Source organism: Scardinius erythrophthalmus, assembly GCF_964197995.2.
Source record: "Scardinius erythrophthalmus genome assembly, chromosome: 12".
Classification (NCBI taxonomy): domain Eukaryota; kingdom Metazoa; phylum Chordata; class Actinopteri; order Cypriniformes; family Leuciscidae; genus Scardinius; species Scardinius erythrophthalmus.
In genome coordinates this window covers 33,916,117-33,928,559 of record NC_138232.1, presented here as the reverse complement: position 1 = coordinate 33,928,559, position 12,443 = coordinate 33,916,117, and positions in this window count along the sequence as shown.

The window sequence follows — 12,443 nt, the reverse complement described above, 5'->3', positions numbered from 1 at the left end:
AAGCATCAGACATGCACTTGTCTAAACGCTGCAAAAGCACATCCTGACTGTTAGCGCGGCACAACTGCTTCACGCCAGTCGAGGTTTTCCTCAAGACACATGCTTCCATGCCTTAATGACCTACAGATATAATTACACCGCTGGAGGAGGACTGACGGAGCATAATGAAATGTGATGAAACGTGTCCAGACAGCTTCTAATGATGTCACTGGTGAGAATGACACATAACAATTGGAATAATGCGAGAGGAATTTTACCACCACCGGCGCTGTAACTAAAAACGCCCTCTCTGACTCTGAAAGTCTGACTATTTGTTTACTAAATAGATTCATCGGCACAGCGGGATTCTAATGACAGGTTGGGAAGGTCCAACCAGTAACTGCTATTCCTCTCATGTGGTAATCACTAGATGGCAGAGTTCGTCAGAGTGATGCTTTTAAAAGCCCTGACATTAAACATTCTTGTCCCCAGAGATTAGAAAGAGAAGTCTGTACCAACAGATAAATATCAACCATCCAACTTGCCTTTTAACTTCCAATAAATAAATCTGAAGCATATCATACATTTTTGGTTTTAGATCATGTTTTAGCGGAACTGCTCTCAGATATTTGTTGAGCAAAATGCATCCTGTTATTTAACAGTCACCATGATTTTGCCAAGTTAGATATATTCCTGGATTGATCCTGGAACAACATTCCTGTCAGTCCCTAAAATCAGAGGACAATGATAGGTGAATAACACTGGTGTAGAAGCACCTAACTCTAATTTTAAGCCTAAAGCTGTAAACTTGTCCCTCAAATCTGATTGGTTGATTGGAATGATGTTCCAGGAACAACAAAGATGGTGTACTTAGTGAAATCACGTTCACCGTTATATAGCTAAAGACACAATATATTATTTTAAAAAGAAAAATATAACTGTTCATACTGACAATATACACAACCTGTTGTGTAAATCATGTTAAAATGCAAGACACATTTTAAAATATGCACAGCTTTTAAAGAAAATGGCAATTTTGTTCATAAAAGGAAGATATTACATTACATCAACGCACAAATTTAAATGTTATTGCCAGATGAGTCATGCATCATAGGTATTTTTAACAGATTTTTAATATCATAAGGCTGAGCCTATACCAGATACTTTGCAATCATTTCAGATTCCTCTTTTGCCTTGTTTCTATCTCCCCTGAGTCTCTCCATGTCACATTTATGTACTCTTCCATATAGATTTTATTCATAATACGAAGAGACAAATATAAATGTCATTGCCAATAGAAATCGTGCATCATCACTGTAAAAAAAGTGATTTTTCAAATACAACAAAGATTGTACGTTAGATAATACTATTTCGTTTTTTATACTTCAAAATGTCCAATTTAATTCAATGTTACTTGCTATTTCTTTGTGAAAATTGTTTATATTTTTCACCATAAGGTTAAGGATGTATTAAAATACATAGACATTTTGCTTTGTTTCCATCTTTTCAAAATCCCTCCATATGGCAAATTTCTGTACTCTTCCATCAATAGTTTTATTCATTATTATGTTACATTAATGCACAACTATGAATGCTATTGCCATAAAGTCATGCATTATACACTGTATAATAATAATAATTCAAAGTTGTAAATAAAACAAAGATTATTTAAGTACAATTTACAAGAAAACACTATTTCCGTTTTTCATGCTTACTTGTCATTTTGGTAACACTTTAGAATAAAGTTTTATATGTTAAAGGTATAGCGGAGGATCTTTCCGAATTTTAGATAAGACCCGCCCTCTCCACTTTTTGAAAAGTTTGATTGATTCACCAGAATGATTGACAATTAGGAGGACCAATAGTATAGGTGATCCACCCGGAAGTAAAAAATCCTCCGCTATACCTTTAACATTATTTAACCACATTACTTACAATGAACTAACAATGAAAAACACTTTTACAGCATTTATTAATCTTAGTTAACATGAATCTTAACATTTACTAAACATTTTAAAGATCAAAAGTTGTATTAGTTAACATTAGTGTGAACTAAAATTAATAAATGCTGTAAAAATAACTAATGTAGTTAACTAATGCTAACAAATGAAACAAAAAGTTAGTGAAATGTACTAGCAATTTCTGAGTGAAAATGGTTTCTACTCCAAACAGGTATTATATTTAAGCATATTTTCACTTCTTCCTAATTAACATCAACATATGGTTGAGCTTCTATTAAAATACCCTGACAGTTTGCTTTTTTTTATCTCTCTGCAATTGCTGAATCTCTCCATGCATATGACAAATTTCTGTATACTCTTCCATCTGTAGCTTGTTCTACCCATAGCCACCCACACTACTCTTCTTCTCTCTCTCTCTCTCTCTCTCTCTCTCTCTCTCTCTCTCTCTCTCTCTTTTTGCCTCCATCCCCCTCCACCACTGAGGGAAGCAAGCGCTCAGTGAAAGCATTTGAAGAGAGCGCATTTCAATGTGCACAGTAACACCCAGACAGGAATAGCACTATGTCCTGAGAGCATCTCTCTCTCTCTCTCTCTCTCTCTCTCTCTCTCTCTCTGATAAGTCTGATGATTCATATACACATATGGTGATACAGGACAGAGAGGACATGTAAAATAGTACTGCTCAAAACAAAAGGCCCTTGTTTGACGGACTCACTCCATGAGGTGCATTGTGGGATGTGTGTACATTGCACAGACCCTGTTTACCTGGCTGTTGATTAAAAGGGCAGTTTTGAGAAGATCTAAGCACCCTCCATGATCGATTCTTCCTCCCACTGCTGAACGCTTCACAAAAGGGGCTTTTAGGACTTAATTCGCCTGATATCTAAGAGCTTTGATGCTGTTAAGTGCATGTTCAAGACACATTTAACCCTGAAAGAGCATGAAATATAACATGACTAAGATGTGGTGATTTCAAAGCTAAATGAATACTGTAGTTGAAGGACCACTATTTATAGTGCAAGTACAGTCAATTGCATGGATTTTCACCTCACAGTGTAAACAGAAGTATATTAAAAAGATTATCTATAACTGCCACGTTGCACACCCCCTCAGTGGCGTCTAATGGAAATATTGCTCCCATACATTTCCATGGTAATCCTGCTGTTCTATATCCATATGTTTACATGCACAACACTCATTCCTGAGGGTTTATGTGGTTTCATTAATTATGGATTTCCATTTTCAAGTTAAACCCAACTGTGAGCCACAGCACACTGTGCTTCAAATGTAACCACATTGGGTTGATTGGGTTGTTTAGCTTGATTATTTGATTAAAATGTGTGAACCAGATCTTGTTTAATCAACATGGCTGTAATTACTACACTATTCCTGCATTACATGTTCACACGACAGTAAAGAGAACAGCCAGTGGGACCCCCCCTTCATTTTGACACATTTCAGGAGCAACTCTGCCCTCTGCTGCATGTGTGACTGCAGACTAAAAAATAGGCTCAATTCTGTTTTCAACTAATTATAGTCTTTAGTCATTGCATGCAAAACACATTTAAAAAATAATGAACATCATATTTAACGCCCCAAAGCCAAATAAAATTATACTAATTCAACTAACTAATGCAAAAAATATTTAATTAGTTTTCTGTTGCGCCAAGCCATTTCAACATGTATTCTGACCTAACCAACATCTAGTTTATAGTGCTTATTTTTAATTACCTATTAATGATTAGTATTTTTTCTTTCTTTCAATTACACTAAAAGTATTGATTAAATAGTTGCACTATTAATTCCATTGATTCTGATAACTATTCCAATTGTTACACTTAAAAAAAAAAAATTCTGCCTTAAAGTCCCACTGTGGTGAAAATCAAGCTTTTAATGTTGTTTATGTCTGTGGCGTTTTTAATGTGCTTTAGATAAACCAAGTGCAAATTCATAAGTCATCACCATTGATGAGTATTTTCTCCTTAAAGGGGTCATATAATGCCATTTTTGTACAATCTAATATGATTCTTTAGGGTCTAAATTAAAAGTTTGTAATATACTTTAATTAAAAATTCTCATTAGTATTGTAAGAAAACACTCATTTTACCTGGTCAAAAACAGCTCTGTTTTCAGCACGCCGTTTCAGTGCATGTGTCTTTAAATGATAATGAGCTTTGCTCACCCCGCCCTCTGTTCTGTGCGTACACCGTTTCTAACACAATAACCACGTGTTATTCATTATAAACGTGGGATTATGAATTATATTGAGAACGTCGTACATAGAAAACATGCCATAATGTACCCTGAGTGTAAACCTTAGATGCATTCATCGTGAAGCCTGCAGCAAGGTTTGCAAATTTCGCAAAGATTAATATAAATACTAATATAAAGGTTAATAAAACATTACACTCACATCTTCTGGAGGTTCAGCAGTAACAGGTTGGTACCGATCCGTTTTTTCTCGTTAGTAAAGCTGTCTGGTGTGAAATGATTCGCGCAAACATGAAAGCATGGACAATCGTGGGGAATCCCCGCGAGGGAATCCCCGCGTCAATCCTTTGGGCATATCGCTTCAAAAACAAAACTCAGCCACTGCATCTTCAACGGCTCGGATTTAGGAACATCCAAATGACTGCTGTGTTCCTTATTACATCTAAGAACAGAACACCACAATCGCTTAGACGCCATTCTGCTCCAGCATATCAACAATGGCGGAATACTATGACGGCTGTCACAGCTCGCTCAGGGCGGGTCTTGTGTTGAAACACGGCTGTCACTCAGCACCGCGGGAGGGGCGTTGGATATTATGACGTCACAATATCGAACGGCTTGATTTCAGAGAGGGTCAAACATATAAGGAGATTAAAACAAAACCACTGGATGGATTTTTAGCATGATAGGATGGTTGTGTACAGGCACTGCCAACAGACATTTCAGTACAATCAACTTGTAAAAGTGCATGTACCATTATAATGACCCCTTTAAAACTGCAGTGAACCAAATACAGTATCAAAAACGCGTTTTGAAATCGCTGGTGTTTCTGATGTCACAAACTACCTTGTAACCAATCACGTCAACTTGTGATCGTCAACGAGTGAATCTCTCAGTTGGTGCGAGTGAGTGGAGGCGGGGCAAATTTGCATATTCATAGACCACATATACTAAATGAAGCAAGGGTGTAGAGTTACATTCAAGCTATTTTGAAAAAAGAAAAGAAAAAACATTTAAATGTAATTTTGATGATCAAATATGAGTTTTAAGGGATACAATTATTGACTACAGGGGGACTTTAAATTTGTAAGTGCTATTTTAACTTAAACTACATTAAACTGACTTTTTTTTTGGTCGAAAAAAAATTGAATCTTGTATAACATAAAAAGGTAAAAAATTACTTAACTTATTTTACAATCTATTCCAGCTTTAGTATTATATAAATGAGAGGGTATTATACAAAACTTCTTTCCCAATTTTTACTAGTAACATTTTTATAGTAGTTACTAATTGCTTTTTTACTTGCTATAATAGTAAGAATGGTTACTTTATAGTTCAAATAGTTCAGTTAAAAATCTTACTGACATTAAAAATGCAATATACATGTTAAATGTCTAATAAATAAGTACTTTTGAATAGTTACAAGTTATAAAATAATAAGTAGCCTATATAATTACTATCTATAGCTTCCAGTTACACATGGACTACATAACCCGAAGTGATGTCTGAATCACATTCATACAATTTAATCTGGCAACATTTCCATTTTGTAGTAACAATATAATAGTTATTTGTAACTACTGACAAAGTGACAAGTAGCAAATAAATAACTAGCCTACTAGTGAGTGATTAAGTAGGCTATTGATTAACTCAGTTCACATTCCTCACTATTGGAATGAATATGAACAGTTACTACTGACTATTAAAAAAGAAGTATTGCCTACTAGAAGCATACAGAAAGATAATAGTCAGTTCAAAGAAAGAAATATTACGTGACTTTAAATGTGGTTGGTAACAGTTAACTTTTCAACTAGTTCATACCGACCTCGGCATCGTTTTCAGATTGTGTCAAAGGGGGCGCAATACGAACGAAAAGCCCTGTAAACACTGAACTTCTCAGGAGTCATACCCCTGTCCTCTGCACACCAGAGCCCCTAATTACCTCCACAACAGGTCCGAAAACAACCATCCTCTCTACTGCATGTCGGCCCACACATTCTGTCAAGATCTTGTTTGCTCTTGTGACTTTACAGAACTGAAGGAAACTTCAGCCGGTGTTTTTGTACGCACCTGCTCCTCTCTTCCAGGGGAGCCCGGAGAGTAGTCCAGAATGAATTCAACAGTTTTCAACGACACGGAGAGAGCTTTGTTTTCCAACAGAAGCAGCGAGAGCTTTCTGTCGTGCTGTAACGTGTCTTCAGTGGTAACGGACAGCGGGTTTGTGTCCACGACGCTGGACGAGCGCAGTGTGTTCATCATGCGCGCGGTGCAGATCGCGGTCATGTGCGTGCTCGCGCTCACCGTGGTCTTCGGCATCTTCTTTTTAGGCTGTAACCTGCTTATTAAGTCCGAGGGCATGATCAACTTTCTGGTCACGGAGAGAAGACCGTCAAAGGATGTCGAAGCGGTCATCGTTGGATCGTACTAGTGCGTAAAAGTTTGATGGTCAGATGGGATGCAAGCATTGGTAATGTGCGAAACTATCCGTATTGTCCTCCTGAAACGAAGAGAGGTTATTCCCTGACGGTAGAAGAAACTGGCACATTGCATTTATGATTCAGTATTTACTTTTTTCACTGGGAAAAGTGCAGTTTGTGAGGAAAGTAAAGGTGAAAGTGTGCCGTGAGACCTGGTGAGACTGAAATTAATATAAACTATAAAAGTGTAAAATATCTCTTTAACATTTGGCCCACTTTATGGACCACGAGTAATGTTCATGTGATTATTAATGCTTGTAGAACAAACTGCTGTTTTCAGAATGCTAATTTATGTGGGTAAACAATGCATGCATTTTGAGTAATGTATCTTGCATGCATGTGCTTTGTGCAACATTCAGTGACAGATGTATTTATTCTACTACATATGTTCTCCAATTAATTTACTGTTAAATTACATTTGGAAAGTTTTATATATTGTCCAGCAAAACTGATTTGCACTGTGGTTTATGGGTGAATACTGTATTGGTATACTGAATTCTGTTGAATTAAAAAAAAAAAAACTTGTGGAACTTTATTACAGTGACATAAATTTGAAACTGATAAATGTAATGTGTGTCAACTGTGACCTCAAAAGTTTTTTTTTCTAATAATAATTATATAAAAGACAAGTATAAAACAACTGAATCATTATTACATTGTTGTCATTTTCTCCAGAAGCAAATAACACTATGAGTGTGTGTCATCAGATGTAAAGGGGAATATGGACTAATAGTTATGTTTATAGCCTTTGGCAAATAATCTTACATAAATCAACAAAATCAGATCAATAGTGGTTCATCCACCATGCTTCCAATTTCGTTCTTATATATATATATATATATATATATATATATATATATATATATATATATATATATATATATATATATATATATATATATATATATACACACACACAAAATTTTAAATAATTTAAAATAAGTGAAACAATCTAATTAATAAATTAATCTTAAATATCCATATTCATTTTACACAGAGGTTCTTTAAAAGTTTTCTATATCCTAAAACTATATCCAAAAAAATCCCAGATATGTAATGCAGTCTGACTTTTGGTCCCTAGACACAGACAACACCTCAGTAATATTCCAACAAGACCCTACCTTTCTTTCAAATATTTTATTTTCATTAGAAAAAAAAAAAAACAACCAAAAGAATGCATCTGAACTCTAGCAACTTGCAGCACAACTACATCATTTAGTTAACTTAAACTAAGGTGACAATCAGTTTACTTACACGGCCCACATCTGTTAACCAGTACAGATCACCCCATTACCTTAACCTTGTATGTCCAGAGCAGTGTTTGTATACCTTAGGCATATTTTCACTCCTCTACACACATCAGTGCGTCAAACAGCTGTGCAAATGATAAACACCAGAATGCAAAAAGTGTCATGATTGGGGCCAGCACTCACTTTTGGAGTTTTTACAGAACTCGCATATCATATGAACTAAACTCTAAAGAGCTGACAAAACTCTGTGTTTGCAGGGTTGTTGAGCTGCTATAATGGCCAATCAAAAATAGTAATTTTAGTAATTTTGTTATGTGCTTTTGTCATTTTAAATATTGCTATTTTTAGTGCTTCAGCTACAGTAAGGCAACATTTCTCATTTATATTTTATTTTAGCTTTATTTAAAATAACAGAAATGTTTCTAAAAGCCTTAGCTTTAATTAATGACAATAATCCCATTTAGTGTTTATATATATATAATATTAGACTCCTTGTAAACTAAAACAATCAATAGACAGCCTGAAACAGGACATATTATGTGGAGTCTAAACTTACTGCTCCAATTCTAAAATTTGGTTCCACGGAGCTCTTCATGTGGAATCAAACCAAGGCTAACATCAGATATTTTTATCTCATTCTAGCCAGTATCCAAGCAACAGACACAATCTCTGTTTTCATTCAGCTTGTCCAACTCCATTTCCAACACAAAGCCAAAACGAGGCAGATTCTAAGCTATTGTTGACTGAAAAAAACGTGAGCTCTCTCTCTTTGTTTGGTTTGGTTTTGTGATGGCGGAGTTCATGGTGCAAAGACTGAGATGATTGCATTAAAGAAGTCAGGTCTAATGCCATCACCAGATCAGTGGGTAAAGAAAGACAGATGGAAAACACTAAGCGAGGGGGAAAAGGCCAAACACTGAGCTGGCCCATTAACTGCCTTGATGGATTTGCAGACTAAAACTTGGAAGAGCATCTGCTGGCTTAATTCGTTCCATGGATTTGTCACCTTATACAAAGCAAGCCAAATTGACTGATATTAAAAATTTCAGCTCATGCCGTGTTGGTGTCACGTTGCATAGTTTCAAATACTACCAGCAAAACAGTATATTTTTTCCTCTCAGATCCAAAGCTATTTTTCTTATTCACTCATCTTCTTCTCTTGTCCTTTTTACAAATAGAGAAAGTGTTATTATTACTATTTTATACTATAATTATACATTTATTGAGGGGACATTATATAAAAGTTGAAGTTAATTATATAAGCTAAATGTTTTAAATGTAAGTAATTTCGTTATGTGCTTTTATCAGTTTATTATTATCCTTTTTTTTATATTGCCCTTTAGGTTTTAAGGTATAGCGGAGGATTTTTTACTTCCGGGTGGATCACCTATACTATTGGTCCTCCTAATTGTCAATCATTCTGGTGAATCAATCAAACTTTTCAAAAAGTGGAGAGGGCGGGTCTTATCTAAAATTCGGAAAGATCCTCCACTATACCTTTAAGTTATTTTTATTTCAGTTTAAGTTTTTATTTCAGTTAATAATTGCTTCAACTTAAACCTATTTCAGTTTATTGCCAAGGAAACATTTCTAAAAACTAATATTTATTTGATCTTTATTTCAATGAGTTTTAGTTAATGATAATAACCCTGAATATTTCCCAGTGGCCTGTATACAAATTCAGACATTTGTCAACAGACTTGCATGCTAACATCAGATAATTCATCATTTTACATAAGCATATCAATAATAATCATCAACCACCGATATGTTTGTGATGCCATGCTTGCAATTCCATGATTTTAAGCCCAGGGCTGAAACTTCATTACACCTTTCTGAATTGCAGCACTGTTATTAGTTTGTATTGTGTATTTTCATTTTTTTCTCGTACGAGCATCAGACAGATCAGGTATCAATTTAGTTAGACGCACATAGCGAGCCGTGGGTGTAATTTTTTATTCCGTAGAATGATTACACGTCTCGCTGCCCTTTCATGAAAACTAGCCTTGAGGGTGACAAGTAAAAAGGCGTCAAAGTGAATGCTTTCATATTGACTGCCACTCACATTCACGTCTGCTCTCTGTAACGCTGCGCCCTTAGGCCTTACCTACGATCTTTATAAGCGCTCACCCGCAAACTGCAAAACAGACGTTTCTATTAGGTTCATGTCTTTGTGAATTGCAGCACATTATGATTTTATTTGGAGGCCTTTTCCCCATTTTACGAGAAAGGATATAGGCAAGCACACATAGTGCTAGTGTGAAAAATGAAAAACAAAGCAGAAAAAGAACAATTTATTATTTTAAACGGCAAATTTATTGCTTTTTGCATAAATAAATTCTTACAATATTCATTCTGCTAGCGTTATTTGACACAATATCCCACCTCTAAGCAACGAATATTCCAGTGTTTTGTTTTTACATCCCTGATTATTTAAATGGAAGACAAGCAAGCAAACCGGTCAACCTCCAAGTAACGTGGTTTCAGGGTGGAATATTGTGCACTGTCTGTGACAGTTGCACTGCACGGCTGAAGGTGATTGGGATGGTTTATTTCTGACAGACCTTCACCTCAACAGAAACAGCATTAAAAGAAACATTTTTTACAAAGTTATGCAAGAACATGTTTTGTAAGGCTAAAAAACACAAACACACGGAGAGATCTCAAACGCATCTCTCTTTTACCTTAAAATACCCGACTAATGTAGGTGCAACAGGTTTTGAAGTGGATAAACTACTTCTGGAAATGAATTTAAACAACAAACAAGATTTAAAAGGATAGTTCAAAAAAAAATTAAAATTCTGTTATTAATTACTCACCCTCATGTCGTTCCAAACCCGTAAGACTTTCGTTTATCTTCGGAACACGAATGAAGATATTTTTGATGAAATCTGAGAGCTTTATGTCCCTCCATAGACAGCTACGCAACTTACGCTTTGACGCACCTTTTAAAAATGACCTTTTCCCTTTAAAAAGTTCACAAAGAGATCGTAAAACTAGTCCATATGAATTGAGGCGGTTTAGTCCAAATTTTCTTTAGAGACTCGATCACTTTATATGATGAACGTTGCATGGACTGTAAATAGAGGGACAGAAAGCTCTCAGATTTCATTAAAACATCTTTATTTGCGTTTCAAAGATGAACGAAAATCGTATGGGTGTGGAATGACATGAGGGTGAGTAATTGAAGACAGAATTTTCATTTTTGTGTAAACTAATCCTTTAATGTCTATTTAAATGTGCTAAAATGGAGATGGAAATGTCCTGTAAAGGAAAACAAATTATCAGAGCCACATACACATAGGCGGCAGTACATTAATACTTCATATTTACAAGAGACAGATCAGTGCATTAGAGCTAGCTGAAATGAGTCGCTACAGGGCCTGCTAATCCAATGGAGAAGAAAAAAGTAATCATGGCCTGGCAGAGTCTGCATCAAATAATTAAAGTCATAAATTAAATCCACACTTCCACACTCTCTGACCTTCTCCCAGGCTCTCAACAAAGCCTTAACACGTCACTCTCCATCAACCCCAAAACAGCAATTGTATTAATGATTTCCCCCATTAAAACGCTCAATAGAGCAGCAACTTCCAGCTTTAATAAAGCATGACAGCAAAGAGACTCTAGTCTTTGTTAAGAGGAGGTCATAAAATGCACATCCAATTTATTAAGAAAGACTCAAATGGCATCTACTGTATGTTGTGTTGTCCCACTGAATGAATGACATCAAAAGGACAAAAATACTTAATGCACTGCTATTATAATGGTAAAAAGCTGCTGCAACAGGATTCTGTAATAAAAGCCTTTTATCAGACAAAATATCAAGGTAACAAAGAGACCCTGACATCCCTAATGTTATTTTACTGAAATGTAGTCCATTAAGAAAAAGTCATTGTGCGTTTATTGAATTTGTCAAATTAACGTATATGAAAATGAGAAAACCTCTATATATAACCCCCCCCCCCCCCCAAAAAAAGCCTTGGACACCAAAAGTGTCTCACACATCCTGAAAAGGTGAAGCCAAAATATTTACCCCCTAATCGTTGGCTGCAAAAAGCCCTGCCCTCTCCTATGTAATCGAATGGTACATGAGCCAAACTAAAAAAATCCAATTACACCTCAAATAAATTTTTCCCAAAGATGGTTTCTGTCATTTTAGATAGTTCTTATCACGCTGATGTATGTCAAGTTTGTTTTTCTATTAAGTTTGGTTTTAGTTAGGTTTTTTGATGGTATTAAAAAGGGGTGTAACGTGCGATTAAAGGAGTAGTTCCCTTTAAAATGAAATTTACCCCATGATTTACTCCCCCTTAAGCCATCCTAGCTGTATATGACATTCTTCGTTCAGACGAATACAATCGGAGTTATATTAATAAATGTCCTGGCTCTTCCAAGCTTGAAAAGGGCAGTGGATTGCAACCAACAGATTGAAGCTCAAAAAAAGTGCATCCATCCGTCATAAACAAACTCCAAACGGCTCCATTATTAATAAGCTAGTTATTTTACTTTATATAGTTTTAAATATGAATATTTTTCTTACACAAATTCATCGTTTTGCTTCA